This window comes from Phaenicophaeus curvirostris, unplaced genomic scaffold (assembly GCF_032191515.1).
Source record: "Phaenicophaeus curvirostris isolate KB17595 unplaced genomic scaffold, BPBGC_Pcur_1.0 scaffold_68, whole genome shotgun sequence".
Taxonomy (NCBI): domain Eukaryota; kingdom Metazoa; phylum Chordata; class Aves; order Cuculiformes; family Cuculidae; genus Phaenicophaeus; species Phaenicophaeus curvirostris.
Genome location: NW_027206690.1, coordinates 60,089 through 86,655, shown reverse-complemented (window position 1 = coordinate 86,655; position 26,567 = coordinate 60,089). Strand labels below are relative to the sequence as shown.

General features: G+C 54.9%; 3 long non-coding RNA genes across 3 annotated transcripts; all 3 read left to right on the top strand.

Moving 5' to 3' along the window:
- The first annotated feature begins 4,100 nt into the window (after positions 1 to 4,100).
- LOC138734173 (uncharacterized) lies at positions 4,101 to 4,919 on the top strand. The gene is made up of 2 exons (XR_011339535.1): positions 4,101 to 4,605; positions 4,694 to 4,919. It is a non-coding gene; the product is annotated as an uncharacterized lncRNA (long non-coding RNA).
- A 7,974-nt stretch (positions 4,920 to 12,893) lies between these two features.
- Positions 12,894 to 13,691, top strand: LOC138734168 (uncharacterized). The gene is made up of 2 exons (XR_011339532.1): positions 12,894 to 13,377; positions 13,466 to 13,691. It is a non-coding gene; the product is annotated as an uncharacterized lncRNA (long non-coding RNA).
- Positions 13,692 to 18,241: 4,550 nt separating this feature from the next.
- LOC138734167 (uncharacterized) lies at positions 18,242 to 26,479 on the top strand. Its single transcript, XR_011339531.1, has 3 exons — positions 18,242 to 18,339; positions 26,065 to 26,165; positions 26,255 to 26,479. It is a non-coding gene; the product is annotated as an uncharacterized lncRNA (long non-coding RNA).
- Positions 26,480 to 26,567: the final 88 nt, after the last annotated feature.

The following is a 26,567-nucleotide window of genomic DNA, read 5'->3' as shown; positions in this document are numbered from 1 at the left end:
TATAACAGTAACAGGTCCTTTCCATACCCCAGTTATCGGATCCCTATATAGCACTTGAAAGCGAGGAATAGTTGTTTTTTCACTTAACTTTATGCTCTGATGGTGTATCACCACTGATGGCTCTTCTCTGTTACCCATTAAACACAAATAATTCAACGTAAACAATGCTTTACTTAACCTCATTTGCGCATCCATGTTTTCCCCTTTTTGCTTTCGCAAATAATCTTTCAAAACTAGATGCGTTCGCTCTACTAAAGCTTGTCCAGTAGGGGAATGCGGAATCCCTGTAAGGTGTCGAACTCCCCATTTAGACAAGAAGATCCTCGTTTTTTGGCTACCATAAGCAGGTCCATTATCTGTTTTTATAGTCTCAGGCACCCCCATAACCGCAAAACAAGATAACAAATGTTTACAAACATGTTGTGCCTTTTCCCCAGGTAATGCAGTCGCCCAGACAAATTTTGAGAAGGTATCAATTGTTACATGAACATATTTCAACCTTCCAAATTCTGCAATATGTGTAACATCTGTTTGCCAAAGTTCTAAAGATTTTAAACCCTTAGGGTTAACTCCTACCCCTATTCCCGGGCCGTGATTCCCACATTTTGGGCAAGCCTGTACAATACTGCGGGCTTCATTTTCTGTTAAATCATACTGTCGTTTTAAACCTTTGGCATTCTGGTGAAAGTGTTCATGGCTCTGCCTTGCTTGACAAAACTTATCCATGGGCGGCATATGTTGAGCTGGACTAACCAAGCTATCAGCTATTTGATTTCCTTCTCCCAGCCCCACGTCAAGTTGGTGACTACGAACATGAATAATACAACAAGGCTCAATACGTTGTTGAAGTGTTGATTGCAACTGCATAAATAATGTCCCTAGTCTGGGATTGTTTGTTTCTCTTATAAGAGCATCTTCTAACCTGGGCACTACTCCTGCTACATATAGCGAATCTGTGACAACATTGAGAGGAACATTCAACCAATTTAACAAGGCCCAAGCTACGGCAGTTAACTCCAAAGTCTGAAGAGAATCTTGAGGTTGTCCCTCTATAACGTGTTTATGCCATGCGTTGCCATCATGCCATACACAGACAGCACGATGCAATCGTTTTCCGGCATCAGTATAAACAGTAAGACCGTCTGTCAGTGGCTGTGTGCTGACCTTTGTTTTTTCCAACCACTGATTTCGGCACAATATTTGAAACCTTTTCCCTTGTGGATGCTGTGAATGTATCTTCCCTACAAATCCTAATAGGGCTTCCTGAATTGGCGTTACATTTCGTAACCACCACTCCAGGTCTACAGCATTAACTGGGATGCTAATATCTGCAGGCTCTTGTCCAGTGAGCTCAATGATTCGAGATCTACCCTTTCGTACCAATTCTGCTACAGCATCAGGTCGAGTTTGGATACTTGTTTTTGGCTGCACTCTTAGAAATACCCATTCCAAGATGATAAATTCATCAAACCCATCTTTGTCAGTGGCATCACTATCCAGTAAGGTAGAGACTGTCTCCCCCTTTTTGTTTTGCCACTGACAAATGACGGCATACGGTGATTCTAAACCATTACACACTATAAATGAAATAGGTATATCTACGATTCGCCGAGATGACCAAGAAGTTTGCTATTTGCAAACAATTTTTTGCAGCAGGCTATGGTGTTCTGCAGTAAGTTCGATCTCGTGAGCTGGATCCGCATTGCGTAATAACGCAGTCAGCGGGGCAATTTCAGTGTTTGAAATCCCCACACAGTTACGTACCCACTGAATGTCACCTAGCAATGTCTGTACATCTTTCACTGTTTTTAAACAAGTTTTGAGCTCTATCTTTTGAGGCCGAATTTGAGCATCGGTGATATGCCAACCCAAATATTTCCAGGGGCTTGATCTTTGTACCTTGTCAGGTGCAATAACAAGCCCTCTTGCTGCTAACATGTCTATTAAGATTTTTAACGCCATGTCGCTAAAGGGTTGGTTTTCTCTTTTAAACTAGAGAATTAAACAAAAATAATTTCTAAAAAAGAGAGACCACTCCCAGATTCTTCTGGAGCCTATCCCTTTGGGACATGAAAACAAATCATTTTTCAGAATATACCAAATTTAAGATGATCTTTAAGGCACCGATTGCAACATTTATGGAAAAGGACATGTGAAAACAAAATATATTACAACATATTAATACAGTTGGAAAATTCTAATTGAATGTGAGGTCATGAGAGATGCTGTTATCTCCCTCTTTCCTTATCCGTTTTCTTGAATTACAGGAAAGGCTAAGTGCATAAGCCCTTCACTGTTATTTGGAGTCATCAAGTGTCCCTGCATTATAGTATCCTTAATGACCCTGCTACCAGATGTGGGTGGCGCTGAAGGAATCAGTTCCTCGATGGGAGGAGTAGAGGGCCGCAGTGAAGGAGGGGCGCCAGAGCGAGGGCGGCGACCGCAGAAAGCCGTTCCTCCCTCCCGACGCACTTCCGCGTCCTCCTCAGTCGAGCCGGAACCGCTCAAAGAATCAACTTCCGGTTCGATCGGCTGTTGCGCGGTGATCCCGTTCCACTCCTCATCTACTTCATCCTCCCTTTTCAAGTCACTAACGGTTTTACACACAGTTCCTATCATGCCTTTTACCGCAGGCAGTCCGAATAACCGCGAAATCGGACCTGGTTTGGCTGGAACCCTTTCAACGTTAGATGCAGGTCCCAGCATCCGAATTGCTGCACGAGCTACCTCCCTTTCCGCGTTCATCTCCTTTAATGTCTCTAAAACGAGACGCCAATCTGCACGGACGGCCTTAACCGCTTTTCGTTCCTTTTCGGATCCCGAAATAGTTTTGTCCCGCAACGTATCCCCGTAGTTTTGCCAGTCCGTGACCGAAAATATCATCTGCAGGTCTTCAAAATGACCCAATCTTTGACCTAACTGTATTAAAACTACTACCTGCTTTACGGGTATATCATGCCCTCTCTTAGAGAGGATTCCCGCCAGCAGAGTGGCCGCAGCATCTGTTTGCATAGCTGCGCCTAAGGGGTGAGTCGCGACCTCACACTCCAGCATTTATCCTGCCCCGTTGGACCCAGATAATGCTACCCTCAGCCGGTTTGTTCTCCCAACCCGCCTCCTCTCGCTACTTAGAGTAGTCACGGAGAAATTAAAAAAGAGGAACCTGAACCATCCTCTGCTACCAGATATGGGCGTGGGAGCCGGACCCCGAGTAACGATGAATCTCAATATGAGTATGGTCGTTCTCATTTATTCGTAAACACAACACTCCTTATATACCTTTCCAGCAGAGCATGCGCCAAGAAACAACTTACAATTGGTTCATTCAAACTGTCCACGCCTTAAAAGTTACAGGATTGGTTCACAAGGTTTGAGCGCGCGAAAGGTACCGGGCCGGGCCGGTCCGACCGGTTCAGGGACTTTCCGGCGCTGAGTCCCAGGCTTTTGTTATGCACCTCTCCCGGTCAGCATACCGAGGAAGGCTTAAAGGGGAACGCCAGGTTTAATCCTGAATGTTGAGCCCTGGGTTGTTCACTGCTATTAGATCATATATTCACCCTTCCACACTCTTCTAGACACCAAAACCCATCCCGGTGACATCAAACCCCTCCTCTCGACACCAAAACCCATCATGGTGACACCAAAACCCTCTTCTAGACACCCAAACCCATCCCAGTGACACCCAAACACGGCCCGGTGACACCAAAACCCATCCTGGTGTTACCAAAACCCAGCCCGGTGACTCCAAAATCCATCCCGGTGTCACCAAAACCCATCCCGGTGACATCAAACCCCTCTTCTAGACACCAAAACCCATCCCGGTGACATCAAAACCCATCCAGTGGCACCAGATCCCTCCCGTAAACAACAAAACCCATCATGGTGACACCAAAACCCATCCTGGTGTCACCAAAATCCATCCCAGTGACACCAAATCCCATCCCGGTGACACCAGATCCCTCCTCTTGAAAACAAAACCCATCCCGGTGACACCAAAAACCCATCCATGTGACACCTAAACCCGTCCCGGCGACACCAAAACCCAGCCCAGTGGCACCAAATCCGTCATCTCGACACCAAACCCCATCCTGGTGTCACCTAAACCCATCCTGGTGACACCAAAACCCATCCCAGTGTCACCAAGACCCATCCCAGTGTCACCAAGACCCATCCCAGTGTCACCAAAACCCTTTTCTAGACACCAAAACCCAGCCCGGTGGCACTGAAACCCAGCCAGGTGGCACCAAAATCCCTCATGGTGAGACCAAAACCCTCTTCTAGACACCAAAACTCAGCCCGCAGTCACCAAAACCCATCCTGGTGTCACCAAAACCCATCCCAGTGTCACCAAAACCCATCCCAGTGTCACCAAAACCCTCTTCTAGACACCAAAACCCATCCCGGTGGCAGCAAAACCCTCTTCTAGACACCAAAACCCATCCCTGTGTCACCAAAACCCTTCCAGTGACACCAAACCCCATCCTGGTGTCACCAAACCCCATCCCAGTGGATGTCTCCATGTCTCAGATCGCCAAGGACATCTGCACCTTCCTGCGCTGGGCGGCCGAGCCCGAGCACGATCACCGCAAGCGAATGGGATTAAAGGTTTTTCGGGGGGCTCCGACCCATCCCCTTCCCCCCCCCCACCTGGGGCCCCTCCTGAACCCCCTTTTTTTCCTTCCTACCCCCCCAGATGCTGCTTCTCGGGGCTCTCCTGGCCCCCCTCTCCTATTACCTGAAGCGGCACAAGTGGTCGGTGATGAAGAGCCGGAAGATGATTTATCGGCCCCCCAAGTAGAAATTAAATAATAAAAAAAAAGGGGGGTGGGAAATGTGGGGGATCCCCCCCCCCAACCAGGTCCCATAGAGGGAGCCCCGAGCTCCATCGCGGGGTGGAAATAAAGGATTCGTTCCAGGGAGGAGGTTGAGGAGCTGGAGGGATCCTTGGGGTCTGAGCCGGGGGGTGGGATCCATGGGGTGAGATCCATTCCGTGGGGTAGGATCCATGGGGTGAGATCCATTCCGTGGGGTCTGAGCCATGGGGTGGGATCCATGGGGTGGGATCCATTCCATGGGGTCTGAGCCGTGGGGTGGGATCTGGGGGGTGGATCCATGGGGTGGGATTGGAGCTGTGGGGTGGGATCCATGGGGTGGGATTGGAGCTGTGGGGTGGGATCCATGGGGTGGGGTCTGAGCCATGGGGTGGGATCCATGGGGTGGGATCTATGGGGTGGGATCCATTCCCTGGGGTCTGAGCCGCGGGGTGGGATCCGTGGGGTGGGATCCATTCCATGGGATTGGAGCCATGGGGTCTGAGCCATGGGGTGGGATCTATTCCCTGGGGTCTGAGCTGTGGGGTGGGATCCGCGGGGTGGGATCCCTGGATTGGGGTCCGTGCGGTGGGATCCGTGGGGTGGGATTCGTGGGGTGGGATCCATGGGGCGGGATCTGTGGGGCGGGATCCCTGGATTGGGGTGCGTGGGGTGGGATCCCTGGATCGGGGTGCGTGGAGTGGGATCCGTGGGGCGGGATCCCTGGATCGGGGTGCGTGGGGCGGGATCCCTGGATCGGGGTGCGTGGGGTGGGATCCGTGGGGCGGGATCCCTGGATCGGGGTGCGTGGGGCGCTCTCTGTGCTGCACACGGTGGGTTTATTGGTCGCCTCCGGAGCCACCGACCCCGTCACGGGGCCACCAGCAGCTCCTCCAATGTCACCAGCAGCTCCTCCGGGGCCACCAGCAGCTCCTCCAGTGTCACCAGTAGCTTCTCCAGGGCCACCAGCTGCTCCTCCGGGGCCTCCAGCAGCTTCTCCGGGGCCACCAGCTGCTCCTCCAGTGTCACCAGCAGCTCCTCCGGGGCCACCAGCAGCTCCTCCAGTGTCGCCAGTAGCTCCTCTGGGGTCACCAGCAGCTTCTCCGGGGCCACCAGCAGCTCCTCCAGTATCACCAGTAGCTTCTCCAGGGCCACCATCAGCGTCTTTGGTGCCACCATCAGCGTCTCTGGGGCCACCAGCAGCTTCTCCGGGGCCACCAGCAGCTTCTCCAGGGCCACCAGCAGCTTCTCTGGGGCCACCAGCAGCTTCTCCAGGGCCACCATCTGCTCCTCTGGGGCCACCAGCACCTTCTCTGGGGCCACCAGCAGCTTCTTCGGGGCCACCAGCAGCTCCTCTGGAGCCACCAGCAGCTTCTCTGGGGCCACCAGCAGCTTCTCCGGGGCCACCAGCTGCTCCTCCAGTGTCACCAGTAGCTCCTCTGGGGCCACCAGCAGCTCCTCAGGGGCCACCAGCAGTGTCTCCGGGGACACCAACAGCTCCTCTGGGGCCACCAGCAGCTCCTCCAGTGTCACCAGCAGCTCCTCTGGGGCCACCAACAGCGTCTCCGGGGCCACCAACAGCGTCTCCGGGGACACCAGCAGCTCCTCTGGGGCCACCAACAGCGTCTCCGGGGACACCAGCAGCTCCTCTGGGGCCACCAACAGCGTCTCCGGGGCCACCAGCAGCTCCTCTGGGGCCACCAACAGCGTCTCCGGGGACACCAGCAGCTCCTCAGGGGCCACCAGCAGTGTCTCCGGGGCCACCAACAGCTCCTCTGGGGCCACCAGCAGCTCCTCCAGTGTCACCAGCAGCTCCTCTGGGGCCACCAACAGCGTCTCCGGGGCCACCAACAGCGTCTCCGGGGACACCAGCAGCTCCTCTGGGGCCACCAACTGCGTCTCCGGGGACACCAGCAGCGTCTCCAGGGACACCAGCAGCTCCTCTGGGGCCACCAACAGCGTCTCCGGGGACACCAGCAGCTCCTCTGGGGCCACCAACTGCGTCTCCGGGGACACCAGCAGCGTCTCCAGGGACACCAGCAGCTCCTCTGGGGCCACCAACAGCGTCTCCGGGGACACCAGCAGCTCCTCTGGGGCCACCAACAGCGTCTCCGGGGACACCAGCAGCTCCTCTGGGGCCACCAACAGCGTCTCCGGGGACACCAGCAGCTCCTCTGGGGCCACCAGCAGCTCCTCTGGGGCCACCAACAGGTTCTCGGTGCTACCAGCAGCTTCTCCACCTCCTATGGGGCCACCAACAGGTTCTCTGGGGCCACCAGCAGCTTCTCTGGGGCCACCAACAGCTCCTCTGGGGCCACCAGCAGCTTCTCCAGCTCCTCTAGGGCCACCAATAGGTTCTCTGGGGCCACCAACAGCTGCTCTACAGACACCAACAGCTTCTGGGTGCCCATGGTGGCATCTCCAGCTCTCCCAGTGGTGTCTCCGGGCTCTCCGGTGGCCGTGGTGGCCTCTCCGGGGGGTCAGTGGCAGTTGTGGCACTGGGGGTGGCAGCGCTGGCCCGACACGTTGCAGCGGCAGCCGCCGCTCGTGTCACCCGGGCCCTGGGGGGGGACACGGGGGTCAAGATCAGGGTCAAGGTTGAGGTTCTGGTTGGGCTGGGGTCAAGGTTGAGGTTGGGGTCAAGGTTGAGGTTGGGGCCAAGGTTGAGGTTGAGGTCAAGGTTGGGGTCAACGTCGGGGTGGGGCCCATGGGGTGTCCCAGTGCCCCCAGTCCCTCCCAGTCTCTCCCAGTCCCTCCCAGTGCCCCCAGTCCCTCCCAGCCCCCTCCCAGTCCCTCCCAGTGCCCCCAGTCCCTCCCAGTGCCCCCATTATCCCCTCCCAGTCCCTCCCAGTCCCTCCCAGTGCCCCCCAGTGCCCCGTGTCTCTCACCGCGGGTCCCCACCGGGGCCCTTTGGTGACCCAGCAGATCTCGGTTTGGCAGAGGCGGCAGCGCAGCCAGTCGCACCCGTCCCGCTTCTGCACCACCACGGCACAGCCGGGGCAGCGCATGGCGTCCCCGCGCTGCACCAGGGTCTGCGGGCACCCGAACCCGGCCCGGTGACACCAGAACCCATCATGGTGGCACCAAAACCCAGCCCGGTGGCACCGAAACTCAGCCCGGTGACACCCAATCCCTCCTCTCGACACCAAAATCCATCCTGGTGACACCACAACCCTCTTCTAGACAACAAAACCCATCCCAGCAACACCCAAACCCGGCCCGGTGACACCGAAACCCAGCCTGGTGTCGCCAAAACCCATCCCGGTGACACCAAAACCCATCATGGTGACACCAAAACCCTCTTCTATGGGTGTGGGAGCCGGACCCCGAGTAACGATGAATCTCAATATGAGTATGGTCGTTCTCATTTATTCGTAAACACAACACTCCTTATATACCTTTCCAGCAGAGCATGCGCCAAGAAACAACTTACAATTGGTTCATTCAAACTGTCCACGCCTTAAAAGTTACAGGATTGGTTCACAAGGTTTGAGCGCGCGAAAGGTACCGGGCCGGGCCGGTCCGACCGGTTCAGGGACTTTCCGGCGCTGAGTCCCAGGCTTTTGTTATGCACCTCTCCCGGTCAGCATACCGAGGAAGGCTTAAAGGGGAACGCCAGGTTTAATCCTGAATGTTGAGCCCTGGGTTGTTCACTGCTATTAGATCATATATTCACCCTTCCACAAATCCCCCTTTTTGTTTTTGAACAAGCCAGGCTTCAACATTACGTGCAACATTATTTTTCTTACATATAACATTACACAGCTAAAAGTGCTGTCCCTTAAATAACCATTATCAACAACATTAATCCAACTATAACAAGTACACAAAACATCAGGGTAACAAACTTCTCATCTCATCGCTTATTCACTCGCGTTGTCTTCTTGCGCTGGCAACTGGTCGTGTGCCATAGATGACTCTCGATAGGGTCGAATGCTTCTAGCTGGTACCCATTTTGGACCACCCTCTGTGGAAACACACATATACCCTCAACCATTGAATATAACAGTAACAGGTCCTTTCCATACCCCAGTTATCGGATCCCTATATAGCACTTGAAAGCGAGGAATAGTTGTTTTTTCACTTAACTTTATGCTCTGATGGTGTATCACCACTGATGGCTCTTCTCTGTTACCCATTAAACACAAATAATTCAACGTAAACAATGCTTTACTTAACCTCATTTGCGCATCCATGTTTTCCCCTTTTTGCTTTCGCAAATAATCTTTCAAAACTAGATGCGTTCGCTCTACTAAAGCTTGTCCAGTAGGGGAATGCGGAATCCCTGTAAGGTGTCGAACTCCCCATTTAGACAAGAAGATCCTCGTTTTTTGGCTACCATAAGCAGGTCCATTATCTGTTTTTATAGTCTCAGGCACCCCCATAACCGCAAAACAAGATAACAAATGTTTACAAACATGTTGTGCCTTTTCCCCAGGTAATGCAGTCGCCCAGACAAATTTTGAGAAGGTATCAATTGTTACATGAACATATTTCAACCTTCCAAATTCTGCAATATGTGTAACATCTGTTTGCCAAAGTTCTAAAGATTTTAAACCCTTAGGGTTAACTCCTACCCCTATTCCCGGGCCGTGATTCCCACATTTTGGGCAAGCCTGTACAATACTGCGGGCTTCATTTTCTGTTAAATCATACTGTCGTTTTAAACCTTTGGCATTCTGGTGAAAGTGTTCATGGCTCTGCCTTGCTTGACAAAACTTATCCATGGGCGGCATATGTTGAGCTGGACTAACCAAGCTATCAGCTATTTGATTTCCTTCTCCCAGCCCCACGTCAAGTTGGTGACTACGAACATGAATAATACAACAAGGCTCAATACGTTGTTGAAGTGTTGATTGCAACTGCATAAATAATGTCCCTAGTCTGGGATTGTTTGTTTCTCTTATAAGAGCATCTTCTAACCTGGGCACTACTCCTGCTACATATAGCGAATCTGTGACAACATTGAGAGGAACATTCAACCAATTTAACAAGGCCCAAGCTACGGCAGTTAACTCCAAAGTCTGAAGAGAATCTTGAGGTTGTCCCTCTATAACGTGTTTATGCCATGCGTTGCCATCATGCCATACACAGACAGCACGATGCAATCGTTTTCCGGCATCAGTATAAACAGTAAGACCGTCTGTCAGTGGCTGTGTGCTGACCTTTGTTTTTTCCAACCACTGATTTCGGCACAATATTTGAAACCTTTTCCCTTGTGGATGCTGTGAATGTATCTTCCCTACAAATCCTAATAGGGCTTCCTGAATTGGCGTTACATTTCGTAACCACCACTCCAGGTCTACAGCATTAACTGGGATGCTAATATCTGCAGGCTCTTGTCCAGTGAGCTCAATGATTCGAGATCTACCCTTTCGTACCAATTCTGCTACAGCATCAGGTCGAGTTTGGATACTTGTTTTTGGCTGCACTCTTAGAAATACCCATTCCAAGATGATAAATTCATCAAACCCATCTTTGTCAGTGGCATCACTATCCAGTAAGGTAGAGACTGTCTCCCCCTTTTTGTTTTGCCACTGACAAATGACGGCATACGGTGATTCTAAACCATTACACACTATAAATGAAATAGGTATATCTACGATTCGCCGAGATGACCAAGAAGTTTGCTATTTGCAAACAATTTTTTGCAGCAGGCTATGGTGTTCTGCAGTAAGTTCGATCTCGTGAGCTGGATCCGCATTGCGTAATAACGCAGTCAGCGGGGCAATTTCAGTGTTTGAAATCCCCACACAGTTACGTACCCACTGAATGTCACCTAGCAATGTCTGTACATCTTTCACTGTTTTTAAACAAGTTTTGAGCTCTATCTTTTGAGGCCGAATTTGAGCATCGGTGATATGCCAACCCAAATATTTCCAGGGGCTTGATCTTTGTACCTTGTCAGGTGCAATAACAAGCCCTCTTGCTGCTAACATGTCTATTAAGATTTTTAACGCCATGTCGCTAAAGGGTTGGTTTTCTCTTTTAAACTAGAGAATTAAACAAAAATAATTTCTAAAAAAGAGAGACCACTCCCAGATTCTTCTGGAGCCTATCCCTTTGGGACATGAAAACAAATCATTTTTCAGAATATACCAAATTTAAGATGATCTTTAAGGCACCGATTGCAACATTTATGGAAAAGGACATGTGAAAACAAAATATATTACAACATATTAATACAGTTGGAAAATTCTAATTGAATGTGAGGTCATGAGAGATGCTGTTATCTCCCTCTTTCCTTATCCGTTTTCTTGAATTACAGGAAAGGCTAAGTGCATAAGCCCTTCACTGTTATTTGGAGTCATCAAGTGTCCCTGCATTATAGTATCCTTAATGACCCTGCTACCAGATGTGGGTGGCGCTGAAGGAATCAGTTCCTCGATGGGAGGAGTAGAGGGCCGCAGTGAAGGAGGGGCGCCAGAGCGAGGGCGGCGACCGCAGCCAGCCGCTCCTCCCTCCCGACGCACTTCCGCGTCCTCCTCAGTCGAGCCGGAACCGCTCAAAGAATCAACTTCCGGTTCGATCGGCTGTTGCGCGGTGATCCCGTTCCACTCCTCATCTACTTCATCCTCCCTTTTCAAGTCACTAACGGTTTTACACACAGTTCCTATCATGCCTTTTACCGCAGGCAGTCCGAATAACCGCGAAATCGGACCTGGTTTGGCTGGAACCCTTTCAACGTTAGATGCAGGTCCCAGCATCCGAATTGCTGCACGAGCTACCTCCCTTTCCGCGTTCATCTCCTTTAATGTCTCTAAAACGAGACGCCAATCTGCACGGACGGCCTTAACCGCTTTTCGTTCCTTTTCGGATCCCGAAATAGTTTTGTCCCGCAACGTATCCCCGTAGTTTTGCCAGTCCGTGACCGAAAATATCATCTGCAGGTCTTCAAAATGACCCAATCTTTGACCTAACTGTATTAAAACTACTACCTGCTTTACGGGTATATCATGCCCTCTCTTAGAGAGGATTCCCGCCAGCAGAGTGGCCGCAGCATCTGTTTGCATAGCTGCGCCTAAGGGGTGAGTCGCGACCTCACACTCCAGCATTTATCCTGCCCCGTTGGACCCAGATAATGCTACCCTCAGCCGGTTTGTTCTCCCAACCCGCCTCCTCTCGCTACTTAGAGTAGTCACGGAGAAATTAAAAAAGAGGAACCTGAACCATCCTCTGCTACCAGATATGGGCGTGGGAGCCGGACCCCGAGTACCGATGAATCTCAATATGAGTATGGTCGTTCTCATTTATTCGTAAACACAACACTCCTTATATACCTTTCCAGCAGAGCATGCGCCAAGAAACAACTTACAATTGGTTCATTCAAACTGTCCACGCCTTAAAAGTTACAGGATTGGTTCACAAGGTTTGAGCGCGCGAAAGGTACCGGGCCGGGCCGGTCCGACCGGTTCAGGGACTTTCCGGCGCTGAGTCCCAGGCTTTTGTTATGCACCTCTCCCGGTCAGCATACCGAGGAAGGCTTAAAGGGGAACGCCAGGTTTAATCCTGAATGTTGAGCCCTGGGTTGTTCACTGCTATTAGATCATATATTCACCCTTCCACACTCTTCTAGACACCAAAACCCATCCCGGTGACATCAAACCCCTCCTCTCGACACCAAAACCCATCATGGTGACACCAAAACCCTCTTCTAGACACCCAAACCCATCCCAGTGACACCCAAACACGGCCCGGTGACACCAAAACCCATCCTGGTGTTACCAAAACCCAGCCCGGTGACTCCAAAATCCATCCCGGTGTCACCAAAACCCATCCCGGTGACATCAAACCCCTCTTCTAGACACCAAAACCCATCCCGGTGACATCAAAACCCATCCCAGTGGCACCAGATCCCTCCCGTAAACAACAAAACCCATCATGGTGACACCAAAACCCATCCTGGTGTCACCAAAATCCATCCCAGTGACACCAAATCCCATCCCGGTGACACCAGATCCCTCCTCTTGAAAACAAAACCCATCCCGGTGACACCAAAAACCCATCCATGTGACACCTAAACCCGTCCCGGCGACACCAAAACCCAGCCCAGTGGCACCAAATCCGTCATCTCGACACCAAACCCCATCCTGGTGTCACCTAAACCCATCCTGGTGACACCAAAACCCATCCCAGTGTCACCAAGACCCATCCCAGTGTCACCAAGACCCATCCCAGTGTCACCAAAACCCTTTTCTAGACACCAAAACCCAGCCCGGTGGCACTGAAACCCAGCCAGGTGGCACCAAAATCCCTCATGGTGAGACCAAAACCCTCTTCTAGACACCAAAACTCAGCCCGCAGTCACCAAAACCCATCCTGGTGTCACCAAAACCCATCCCAGTGTCACCAAAACCCATCCCAGTGTCACCAAAACCCTCTTCTAGACACCAAAACCCATCCCTGTGTCACCAAAACCCTTCCAGTGACACCAAACCCCATCCTGGTGTCACCAAACCCCATCCCAGTGGATGTCTCCATGTCTCAGATCGCCAAGGACATCTGCACCTTCCTGCGCTGGGCGGCCGAGCCCGAGCACGATCACCGCAAGCGAATGGGATTAAAGGTTTTTCGGGGGGCTCCGACCCATCCCCTTCCCCCCCCCCACCTGGGGCCCCTCCTGAACCCCCTTTTTTTCCTTCCTACCCCCCCAGATGCTGCTTCTCGGGGCTCTCCTGGCCCCCCTCTCCTATTACCTGAAGCGGCACAAGTGGTCGGTGATGAAGAGCCGGAAGATGATTTATCGGCCCCCCAAGTAGAAATTAAATAATAAAAAAAAAGGGGGGTGGGAAATGTGGGGGATCCCCCCCCCCAACCAGGTCCCATAGAGGGAGCCCCGAGCTCCATCGCGGGGTGGAAATAAAGGATTCGTTCCAGGGAGGAGGTTGAGGAGCTGGAGGGATCCTTGGGGTCTGAGCCGGGGGGTGGGATCCATGGGGTGAGATCCATTCCGTGGGGTAGGATCCATGGGGTGAGATCCATTCCGTGGGGTCTGAGCCATGGGGTGGGATCCATGGGGTGGGATCCATTCCATGGGGTCTGAGCCGTGGGGTGGGATCTGGGGGGTGGATCCATGGGGTGGGATTGGAGCTGTGGGGTGGGATCCATGGGGTGGGATTGGAGCTGTGGGGTGGGATCCATGGGGTGGGGTCTGAGCCATGGGGTGGGATCCATGGGGTGGGATCTATGGGGTGGGATCCATTCCCTGGGGTCTGAGCCGCGGGGTGGGATCCGTGGGGTGGGATCCATTCCATGGGATTGGAGCCATGGGGTCTGAGCCATGGGGTGGGATCTATTCCCTGGGGTCTGAGCTGTGGGGTGGGATCCGCGGGGTGGGATCCCTGGATTGGGGTCCGTGCGGTGGGATCCGTGGGGTGGGATTCGTGGGGTGGGATCCATGGGGCGGGATCTGTGGGGCGGGATCCCTGGATCGGGGTGCGTGGGGTGGGATCCCTGGATCGGGGTGCGTGGAGTGGGATCCGTGGGGCGGGATCCCTGGATCGGGGTGCGTGGGGCGGGATCCCTGGATCGGGGTGCGTGGGGTGGGATCCGTGGGGCGGGATCCCTGGATCGGGGTGCGTGGGGCGCTCTCTGTGCTGCACACGGTGGGTTTATTGGTCGCCTCCGGAGCCACCGACCCCGTCACGGGGCCACCAGCAGCTCCTCCAATGTCACCAGCAGCTCCTCCGGGGCCACCAGCAGCTCCTCCAGTGTCACCAGTAGCTTCTCCAGGGCCACCAGCTGCTCCTCCGGGGCCTCCAGCAGCTTCTCCGGGGCCACCAGCTGCTCCTCCAGTGTCACCAGCAGCTCCTCCGGGGCCACCAGCAGCTCCTCCAGTGTCGCCAGTAGCTCCTCTGGGGTCACCAGCAGCTTCTCCGGGGCCACCAGCAGCTCCTCCAGTATCACCAGTAGCTTCTCCAGGGCCACCATCAGCGTCTTTGGTGCCACCATCAGCGTCTCTGGGGCCACCAGCAGCTTCTCCGGGGCCACCAGCAGCTTCTCCAGGGCCACCAGCAGCTTCTCTGGGGCCACCAGCAGCTTCTCCAGGGCCACCATCTGCTCCTCTGGGGCCACCAGCACCTTCTCTGGGGCCACCAGCAGCTTCTTCGGGGCCACCAGCAGCTCCTCTGGAGCCACCAGCAGCTTCTTCGGGGCCACCAGCAGCTCCTCTGGAGCCACCAGCAGCTTCTCTGGGGCTACCAGCAGCTTCTCCGGGGCAACCAGCTGCTCCTCCAGTGTCACCAGTAGCTCCTCTGGGGCCACCAGCAGCTCCTCAGGGGCCACCAGCAGTGTCTCCGGGGCCACCAACAGCTCCTCTGGGGCCACCAGCAGCTCCTCCAGTGTCACCAGCAGCTCCTCTGGGGCCACCAACAGCGTCTCCGGGGCCACCAACAGCGTCTCCGGGGACACCAGCAGCTCCTCTGGGGCCACCAACAGCGTCTCCGGGGACACCAGCAGCTCCTCTGGGGCCACCAACAGCGTCTCCGGGGCCACCAGCAGCTCCTCTGGGGCCACCAACAGCGTCTCCGGGGACACCAGCAGCTCCTCAGGGGCCACCAGCAGTGTCTCCGGGGCCACCAACAGCTCCTCTGGGGCCACCAGCAGCTCCTCCAGTGTCACCAGCAGCTCCTCTGGGGCCACCAACAGCGTCTCCGGGGCCACCAACAGCGTCTCCGGGGACACCAGCAGCTCCTCTGGGGCCACCAACTGCGTCTCCGGGGACACCAGCAGCGTCTCCAGGGACACCAGCAGCTCCTCTGGGGCCACCAACAGCGTCTCCGGGGACACCAGCAGCTCCTCTGGGGCCACCAACTGCGTCTCCGGGGACACCAGCAGCGTCTCCAGGGACACCAGCAGCTCCTCTGGGGCCACCAACAGCGTCTCCGGGGACACCAGCAGCTCCTCTGGGGCCACCAACAGCGTCTCCGGGGCCACCAGCAGCTCCTCTGGGGCCACCAACAGCGTCTCCGGGGACACCAGCAGCTCCTCAGGGGCCACCAGCAGTGTCTCCGGGGCCACCAACAGCTCCTCTGGGGCCACCAGCAGCTCCTCCAGTGTCACCAGCAGCTCCTCTGGGGCCACCAACAGCGTCTCCGGGGCCACCAACAGCGTCTCCGGGGACACCAGCAGCTCCTCTGGGGCCACCAACTGCGTCTCCGGGGACACCAGCAGCGTCTCCAGGGACACCAGCAGCTCCTCTGGGGCCACCAACAGCGTCTCCGGGGACACCAGCAGCTCCTCTGGGGCCACCAACTGCGTCTCCGGGGACACCAGCAGCGTCTCCAGGGACACCAGCAGCTCCTCTGGGGCCACCAACAGCGTCTCCGGGGACACCAGCAGCTCCTCTGGGGCCACCAACAGCGTCTCCGGGGACACCAGCAGCTCCTCTGGGGCCACCAACAGCGTCTCCGGGGACACCAGCAGCTCCTCTGGGGCCACCAGCAGCTCCTCTGGGGCCACCAACAGGTTCTCGGTGCTACCAGCAGCTTCTCCACCTCCTATGGGGCCACCAACAGGTTCTCTGGGGCCACCAGCAGCTTCTCTGGGGCCACCAACAGCTCCTCTGGGGCCACCAGCAGCTTCTCCAGCTCCTCTAGGGCCACCAATAGGTTCTCTGGGGCCACCAACAGCTGCTCTACAGACACCAACAGCTTCTGGGTGCCCATGGTGGCATCTCCAGCTCTCCCAGTGGTGTCTCCGGGCTCTCCGGTGGCCGTGGTGGCCTCTCCGGGGGGTCAGTGGCAGTTGTGGCACTGGGGGTGGCAGCGCTGGCCCGACACGTTGCAGCGGCAGCCGCCGCTCGTGTCACCCGGGCCCTGGGGGGGGACACGGGGGTCAAGATCAGGGTCAAGGTTGAGGTTCTGGTTGGGCTGGGGTCAAGGTTGAGGTTGGGGTCAAGGTTGAGGTTGGGGCCAAGGTTGAGGTTGAGGTCAAGGTTGGGGTCAACGTCGGGGTGGGGCCCATGGGGTGTCCCAGTGCCCCCAGTCCCTCCCAGTCTCTCCCAGTCCCTCCCAGTGCCCCCAGTCCCTCCCAGCCCCCTCCCAGTCCCTCCCAGTGCCCCCAGTCCCTCCCAGTGCCCCCATTATCCCCTCCCAGTCCCTCCCAGTCCCTCCCAGTGCCCCCCAGTGCCCCGTGTCTCTCACCGCGGGTCCCCACCGGGGCCCTTTGGTGACCCAGCAGATCTCGGTTTGGCAGAGGCGGCAGCGCAGCCAGTCGCACCCGTCCCGCTTCTGCACCACCACGGCACAGCCGGGGCAGCGCATGGCGTCCCCGCGCTGCACCAGGGTCTGCGGGCACCCGAACCCGGCCCGGTGACACCAGAACCCATCATGGTGGCACCAAAACCCAGCCCGGTGGCACCGAAACCCAGCCCGGTGGCACCCAATCCCTCCTCTCGACACCAAAATCCATCCTGGTGACACCACAACCCTCTTCTAGACACCAAAACCCATCCCAGCGACACCCAAACCCGGCCCGGTGACACCGAAATCCAGCCTGGTGACACCAAAACCCATCCCGGTGACACCAAAACCCTCTTCTAGACACCAAAACCCATCCCGGGGGCACCAAAACTTTCTCAGTGACATCAAAACCTATGATGGTGTCACCAAATCCCATCCCAGTGACACCAAAACCTTCTCAGTGACATCAAAACCCATCCCGGTGTCACCTAAACCCATCCCGGTGGCACCAAATGTGGGTAGCTAGGGCGCGGCGGTGGGAAGCTCTCGCGATGTACGGAAAGGTAGGACCCCCTCCGGGTAGCCAATTGCGGATTAGTTCATGCTGTCAGCGGACGGCAGTGACGTCGCACGCCCAGGCTCTAGAAGGCTGTGTTACGTATCAATAAACGCCATTTGCCGTCCACCACATTGGTGTCTGTGAGCTCATGGACCGAGTGGCCTGGGGTTGGTCACCGTGCCGTTCCTGAACCAGGTCGCCACGGCTCCGGAGGCAACGCCCCCCGAAGGCAACAGATCCGTGGGCTGGAGGCACCTCCAGAGGGTTCTGAGCCTCGATCCATGGGCTGGAGGCACCTCCAGAGGGATCTGAGCCTCGATCCATGAGCTGGAGGCACCTCCAGAGGGTTCTGAGCCTCGATCCATGAGCTGGAGGCACCTCCAGAGGATTCTGAGCCTTGATCCATGGGCTGGAGGCACCTCCAGAGGGTTCTGGGCCTCGATCCATGGGCTGGAGGCACCTCCAGAGGGTTCTGAGCCTTGATCCATGAGCTGAAGGCACCTCCAGAGGGGGTTTTTGATGGGTCCATGGGGTTGAGGCACCTCCGGAGGCTTCCGAGCCCCAAGTTGAGGTTCTCCAAGGGGCTTTTTCCGCCCTGTTAACCCCTTCCTCCCCGGCTCCTCCAGCCACGGGGGTGAGGACTACGTCTTCTCCTTGCTGATGGGCTACTGCGACCCCCCGGCCGGTGTCTCCGTGCGGGAAGGGCTCCACTACAACCCCTACTTCCCCGGCCAGGCCATCGGCTTGGCCCCCCCCATCTACAACGAGGTCCTTGAGTTCGATGACGGTAAAAAAAAGGGGGTCACGGGGGTGTTTAAAGGGTGTTTGGGGGGGCTCTGGGCAGTTTGGGGGGTCTCAGGGGCGTTTAAGGGGTTAATTGGGGTGTTTAGGGGGTTAATTGGGGTGTTTGGGGGTTAATTGGGGTGTTTGGGGGTGTTTAAGGTGTTAATTGGGGTGTTTGGGGGTGTTTAAGGGGTTAATTGGGGGATTTGGGGGTGTTTAAAGGGTGTTTGGGGGTGTTTAGGGGGTTAATTGGGGTGTTTAGAGGGTTAATTGGGGTGTTTGGGGGTGTTTAGGGGTTAATTGGGGTGTTTGGGTGGTTTGTTGGGGTGTTTCGGGGGCACTGGGGCGGTTTGGGGGTTTTTAAGGGATAAATTGGGGTGTTTGGGGGGTTAATTGGGATGTTTGGGGGTGTTTAGGGTGTTAATTGGGGGGTTAGGGGGTGAATTGCGGGGTTTGGGGGTCACAGGGGCGTTTAAGGTGTCAATTGGGGTGTTTGGGGGGTTAATTGGGGTGTTTGGGGGGTTAATTGGGGTGTTTGGGGGTGTTAGGGGGTTAATTAGGGTGTTTGGTGGTTAATTCGTGTGTTAATTGGGGTGTTTGGGGGTTAATTGGGGTGTTTGGGGGGTTAATTGGGGTGTTTGGGGTTTTATTGGGGTGTTAATTGGGGTGTTTGGGGGTGTTTGGGGGGTTAATTGGGGTGTTTGGGGGGTAATTGGGGCGTTTGGGGGTGTTTGGGGGGTTAATTGGGGTGTTTGGTGGGGCACTGGGGCGGTTTGGTGGTTTTTAAGGGATAAATTGGGGTGTTGGGGGGGTTAATTGGGGTGTTTGGGGGGGTTAATTGTGGTGTTTGGGGGGGCACTGGGGCGGTTTGGGGGTTTTTAAGGGATAAATTGGGGTGTTTGGGGGGTTAATTGGGGTGTTTCGGGGGCACTGGGGCGGTTTGGGGGTTTTTAAGGGATAAATTGGGGTGTTTGGGGGGTTAATTGGGATGTTTGGGGGTGTTTAAGGGGTTAATTGGGGGATTAGGGGTGAATTGGGCTTCTTCGGCAGCATCTAGCAGCAGGACGGTGAGTTCTGTGGTGGGGGGGACTTTTTGTGGCGGTGGGAGCTTCCCGGAGCCGGGAAAATCCCAGAAAAATAAAACCCCAGGCGGGGGTCCTGCCAGCCCCACAGGCCGGTCCTGCGCGGTGCCTGACGGGAGGGGGCGGTCCCGGCAGCTACCGCGGGAGATTTAAACTGTGCCCCTGGGAGCACCGCGACCTGGAGCGGGGCAAAGAGGAGCGGGGCAGTTGGAGCGGGCAGGGCGCAGAGAGGACCTAGAGACTAGAGAGAAGACACCGAAGACCATGGTGGCCACCCGGCAGAAGGTTAAAGCTGCTCCGGGTGCTGCAGCAGGCAGGGTGGATGCTGCCACCCAGACGGAGCCACAGTGGGTGCATGCAGCTACCCAGACCCTGGGCTGCAGGCAGTGCCCCCCTCCCACACCGGCTCGTGCCTCTGGTCCTGGCCCCACTTGTGAAAGCTGCGCTCGAGTGGGGGAACTCCTTCCCATGGTGAAGGAGCTAAGGGAGGAGGTAAAGAGGCTGAGGACCATCAGGGAGTGTGAGAGGGAGATTGACCAGTGGAGCAGGGCCCTCTCACTAACTCAGCAGCTGCTGGGGCTGGTGTGACCGAACATCATCCACCTGCAAACTGCAGGGTTGGGGGAACAAGAGATGGGGAATGGCAGCAAGTTCCTGCCAGAGGAAGGAAACCTACTCCCCTCACCCAGACAGCAAAGCCCCAGATCCCCCTGGGGAACAAGTACCAGGTGCTGCAGGTGGAATCCAGCCCTGAGGATGAGGATGGTGGCTCCCACAGCCTAGAATCCTTCCCTAGGCTGCACCATTCTCAGAGAAAGATAAAAACATCCTCCATCAAGAAGAAGAGGAGGGTGATTGTTGTAGGGGACTCCCTCCTAAAAGGAACGGAGGGACCCATTTGCAGACCGGACCCGCTCCACAGAGAGGTCTGCTGCTTACCGGGTGCATCAGGGAAGGAGGTGGCTAGAAAACTTCCTTCCCTGGTTCACGAGACAGACTACTGTCCTCTGATAGTCCAAACTGGTAATGACGACCTAACAAACAAAAAGGCCAAAGCCATCAAGAATGGCTTCAGGGCCATTGGGAGAATGATGGAGGGCTCTGGGCCACAAGTAGTATTCTGCTCCATCCCAATGCTAAATAGAGAGGAGGGGGAAGCCAGGAGGAAGAATTCGATTAATACCTGGCTCCGAGCCTGGTGCGAGGAGAGGGGCTTTGGCTTTTTTGATCATGGGGGGGCTCACGCACCCCCAGGCTTTCTCGCTAAGGGCGGGACACATGGGTCTCCTGGGGGGGCTAAAGCCCTTGCCAGAAACCTAGCCAAGCTCATAAATCGAGCTTTAAACTAGATGTGAAGGGGGAGGGGGTTGAGCCCAGGCTAGACAGGAACGAGCCTGGATGTGGGGCAATGGTGATTGGGAGAGGGTGCGCGGGCGAGGACCACCAGTACCTCACCGCACAAAAAGTGGGGGAGAACACACCTCGGGGTGCTAAGGGAGATGCAGGCACTCTGGTGTCAACTGATCCAGTTACCAGGCAGTTGGGAACGAACCCTGTTCCCTCTAGGAGGGCTGAAGGCTCGGCAGCTCAGCTGAAGTGCATTTACACCAATGCACGCAGCATGGGGAATAAGAAGGAAGAGCTGGAAGCTGTCGTAGGGCAAGGGGCCTATGATGTCGTTGCCATCACGGAAACGTGGTGGGACGACTCATATAACTGGAGTACGACTATGGTGGGGTATAAGCTTTTCAGGCGGGACAGGAAGGGTAGGAGAGGAGGTGGGGTAGCCCTCTTTGTAAGGGAGGACTTGGACATCACTGAGATGGATTGTGGAGATGAGGAGGTTGAGTGCCTGTGGGTCAAAATCAGAGGAGCCCACCAGAAGGTAGATTTTGTGCTGGGAGTCTGTTACAGACCACCCAGCCAAGGAGAAGCAGCTGATGAGCTCTTCTATGAACAGCTGCGGTCAATCTCTAGATCGATGCCTCTCGTTCTGGTGGGAGACTTCAATCTGCCTGATATCTGCTGGGTGTACAACACAGCAGAAAGGAAGCAGTCTAGGAGGTTCCTGGAGTGCGTGGGAGACAACTTCCTCGCACAGTTGGTGAATGAACCAACCAGGGAAGGTGCCCTCCTGGACCTCCTGTTGGTGAACAGAGAAGGCCTTGTAGGGGATGTGGCGGTAGGTGGACGCCTAGGACTGAGCGACCATGAGATGATAAAATTTTCTGTTCTAGGTGAAGTGAAGAGGGTGGTTAGCAAGACGGTAACATTAAATTTCCAGAGGGCAGACTTTGATCTCTTCAGCAGGCTGGTTGTTGAAGTCTCATGGGAGACAGTACTCAAGGGCAAGGGAGCCCAGGAGGGCTGGGAGCTCTTCAAAGGGGTGGTCCTAGCAGCTCAGGAGAAAGCCATCCCCGTGGTCCGGAAAAAAAGCCGGCAGGGGAGAAAGCCAGCTTGGTTGAATAGAGAGATCTTGAGGGATATCAAGAAGAAAAGAAATGTTTATGGCCTCTGGAAGAAGGGACAGGCCTCTTGGGTGGACTACAGGAGGGAAGTGAGATTGTGTAGGGAAAAAATCAGAAGGGCTAAGGCTCAGCTAGAAATTGGATTGGCCAAGTCAGTGAAAGAGAACAAAAAATCTTTCTACAAATATATAAATAATAAAAGGCGGACTAGGGAGACCATACAGTCCCTATTGGACACAGAAGGGACAACAGTAACAGGGGATGAGGAAAAGGCTGAGGTACTTAATGCCTTCTTTGCCTCAGTCTGTAGTCGTAAGGAGGGTCGTTCCGTCTGTGTACAAACCCAGGAGCTAGAGGAGCATAATGAGGCTCGCATGATCCAAGAGGAGGTGGTCAGAGCCTTGCTAGCCCGACTGGACACCCACAAGTCTATGGGGCCGGACGGGATTCACCCTAGGGTACTGAAGGAGCTGGCGGGTGTGCTGGCCAAACCCCTTTCCATCATCTTCCAACAGCCCTGGAAGACTGGGGAAGTCCCACTGGACTGGAGGCTGGCTGATGTTGTGCCCATCTACAAAAAGGGCCGCAGGGAGGACCCAGGGAACTCCAGGCCTGTCAGTCTGACCTCAGTGCCAGGGAAAGTCATGGAGCAGGTGATCTTGAGTGCTATCATGAAGCACATGCAAGAGAACCGGGTGATCAGGCCCAGTCAACACGGGTTCACAAAAGGCAGGTCTTGCCAGACTAACCTGATCGCCTTCTATGACAAAGTGACCCGGCTGCTGGATGAGGGAAAGGCTGTGGATGGATCTTCCTGGACTTCAGCAAAGCCTTTGACACAGTTTCTCACAGCGTTCTGCTTGAGAAACTGTCACCTCTGGGCTGGACAGGCGCACACTCTCCTGGGTGGAAAACTGGTTGGCTGGAGGGCCCAGAGAGTGGTGGGAAATGGTGTGAAATCCAGCTGGAGGCCAGTGACAAGTGGGGTTCCCCAGGGCTCAGTGCTGGGTCCAGCCCTGTTCAATGTCTTCATCAATGACCTGGATGAAGGCATCGAGTGCAGCCTTAGCAAGTTTGCGGACGACACTAAGCTGGGTGGAAGTGTCGATCTGCTGGAGGGTCGGGAGTCTCCAAAGGGATCTGAACAGGCTGGACCGCTGGGCAGAGTCCAATGGCAGGAGGTTTAACAAGGCCAAATGCCGGGTCCTGCACTTGGGGCACAACAACCCTGAGCAGCTACAGACTGGGAGAAGTCTGTCTAGAAAGCTGCCTGGAGGAGAGGGACCTGGGGGTGTTGGTTGACAGCGACTGACCATGAGCCAGCAGTGGCCCAGGTGGCCAAGAAGGCCAATGGCATCTTGGCTTGGATCAGAAACGGCGTGACCAGCAGGTCCAGGGAGGTTATCCTCCCTCTGTACTCGGCACTGGTGAGACCGCTCCTCGAATACTGTGTTCAGTTCTGGGCCCCTCACCACAAGAAGGATGTTGAGGCTCTGGAGAGAGTCCAGAGAAGGGCAACAAAGCTGGTGAGGGGGCTGGAGAACAGGCCTTATGAGGAGCGGCTGAGAGAGCTGGGGGTGTTTAGCCTGGAGAAGAGGAGGCTGAGGGGAGACCTCATTGCTCTCTCCAACTCCCTGAAAGGAGGTTGTGGAGAGGAGGGTGCTGGCCTCTTCTCCCAAGGGACAGGGGACAGGACAAGAGGGAACGGCCTCAAGCTCCACCAGGGGAGGTTTAGGCTGGACATTAGGAAAAAATTCTTTACAGAAAGGGTCATTGGTCACTGGAACAGGCTGCCCAGGGAGGGGGTTGAGTCACCTTCCCTGGAGGTGTTTAAGGCACGGGTGGACGAGGTGCTGAGGGACATGGGTTAGTGTTTGGTAGGAACGGTTGGACTCGGTGATCCGGTGGGTCTCTTCCAACCTGGTTATTCTGTGATTCTGTGATTCTGTAGTTGGGGTGTTTGGGGGGTTAATTGGGGTGTTTGGGGGTTAATTGGGATGTTTGGAGGTGTTTGGGGGGTCAATTGGGGTGTTTGGGGGGTAATTGGGGCGTTTGGGGGTGTTTGGGGGGTTAATTGGGGTGTTTGGGGGGGCACTGGGGCGGTTTGGGGGTTTTTAAGGGATAAATTGGGGTGTTTGGGGGGTTAATTGGGGGGTTTGGGGGGGCACTGGGGCGGTTTGGGGGTTTTTAAGGGATAAATTGGGGTGTTTGGGGGGTTAATTGGGATGTTTGGGGGTGTTTAAGGGGTTAATTGGGGGGTTAGGGGTGAATTGCGGGGTTTGGGGGTCACAGGGGCGTTTAAGGGGTTAATTGGGGTGTTTGGGGGGTTGATTGGGGTGTTTGGGCGTTAATTGGGGTGTTTGGGGGGTTAATTGGGATGTTTGGGGGTGTTTAGGGGGTTAATTGGGGGGTTTAGGGGGTGAATTGGGGTGTTTCGGGGTGTTTAGGGGGTTAATTGGAGTGTTTGGGGGTGTTTAAGGGGTTAATTGGGGTGTTTAGGGGTTAATTCGGGTGTTTGGGGGGTTAATTGGGGTGTTTGGGGGTGTTTAAGGGGTTAATTGGGGTGTTTGGGGGTGTTTAAAGTGTGTTTGGGGGTGTTTAGGGGGTTAATTGGGGTGGTTAGAGGGTTAATTGGGGGGTTTGGGGGGTCACGGGGGCCTTTAAAGGGTTAATTGGGGGGTCACAGGGGCGTTTAAGGGGTAAATTGGGGGGTTTGGGGGGTCCCAGGGGCGTTTAAGGGGTTAATTGGGGGGTTTGGGGGGGTCCCGGGGGCGTGGAAGGCGTTAATTGGAGGGTTTAAGGGGTTAATTGGGACGTTTGGGGGTGTTTAGAGGGTTAATTGGGGGGTTTGGGGGGGCACTGGGGCGGTTTGGGATGTTTAAGGGGTTAATTGGGGTGTTTTGGGGGGTTAATTGGGGTGTTTAAGGGCTTAATTGGGGTGTTTGGGGGGTTAATTGGGGTGTTAGGGGGTGTTTAAGGGGTTAATTTGAGTGTTTAGGGGTAATTGGGGTGTTTGGGGGGTTAATTGGGGTTTTGGGGTTGTTTAGGGGGTTAATTGGGGGGCTTAGGGGGTGAATTGGGGGGTTTGGGGGGTCAGAGGGGTGTTTGGGGGGTTAATTGGGGTGTTAGGGGGTGTTTAAGGGGTTAATTTGAGTGTTTAGGGGTAATTGGGGTGTTTGGGGGGTTAATTGGGGTTTTGGGGTTGTTTAGGGGGTTAATTGGGGGGCTTAGGGGGTGAATTGGGGGGTTTGGGGGGTCAGAGGGGCGTTTAAGGGGTTAATTGGGGTGTTTGGGGGGTTAATTGGGGTGTTTGGGCGTTAATTGGAGTGTTTGGGTGGTTAATTGGGGTGTTTGGGCGTTAATTGGGGTGTTTGGGGGGTTAATTGGGGTGTTGAAGGGGTGAATTGGGGGATTTGGGGGTCCCGGGGGCGTTTAAGGGGTTAATTGGGGGGTTTAAGGGGTTAATTGGGGGGTTTGGGGGTATTTGATGTATTTAGGGGTTTTTAGGGGGCATTTGGGTTATTTAGGAGGGTTTTTAGGGGTTTTTAGGCGGCTTTTGGGGTATTTAGGTGGGTTTTTAGGGGTTTTTAGGGGGCTTTTGGGGTTTTTAGGTGGGTTTTTAGTGTATTTAGGGGTCATTTTTTATATTTAGGAGGGTTTTTAGGGGTTTTTGGGGGCATTTGTTGTATTTACGAGGGTCTTTAGGGGTCATTTGTTGTATTTAGGTGGATATTTAGGCGTTTTTAGGGGTCATTTGTCCTATTCAAGTGGGTTTTTAGGGGTTTTAGGAGACATTTGTTCTATGTAGGTGGGTTTTTAGGGTCCTTTGTTGTATTGAAGTGGGTTTTTAGGGGGTTTAGGGGTCATTTCTTGTATTTAGGAGGGTTTGTAGGGGGCATTTATCCTATTTAGGAGGGTTTTTAGGGTCCTTTGTTGTATTTAAGTGGGTTTTTAGGGGATTTAGGGGTCATTTCTTGTATTTAGGAGGGTTTTTAGGGGGCATTTGTTCTATTTAGGAGGATTTTTAGGGGGCTTTTGTTATATTGAGGTGGGTTTTTAGGGTTTTTAGGGGCCATTTGTCCTATTTCGGTGGGTTTTCGGGGTTTTTTGGGGCGATTTTCCCCATTTCGAGCTTCTTTTGGGGCTCTTTGTCACCCTGACCCCCCTTCTTCCCCGCAGGGACCCCCGCCACCATGTCTCAGATCGCCAAGGACGTCTGCACCTTCCTGCGCTGGGCGGCCGAGCCCGAGCACGATCACCGCAAGCGAATGGGATTAAAGGTTTTTCGGGGGGCTTTGACCCATCCCCTTCCCCCCCCCCACCTGGGGCCCCTCCTGACCCCCCTTTTTTTCCTTCCTAACCCCCCCAGATGCTGCTTCTCGGGGCTCTCCTGGCCCCCCTCTCCTATTACCTGAAGCGGCACAAGTGGTCGGTGATGAAGAGCCGGAAGATGATTTATCGGCCCCCCAAGTAGAAATTAAATAATAAAAAAAAAAGGGGGGTGGGAAATGTGGGGGATCCCCCCCCCCAACCAGGTCCCATAGAGGGAGCCCCGAGCTCCATCGCGGGGTGGAAATAAAGGATTCGTTCCAGGGAGGAGGTTGAGGAGCTGGAGGGATCCGTGGGGTCTGAGCTGGGGGGTGGGATCCGTGGGGTGGGATCCATTCCGTGGGGTGGGATCC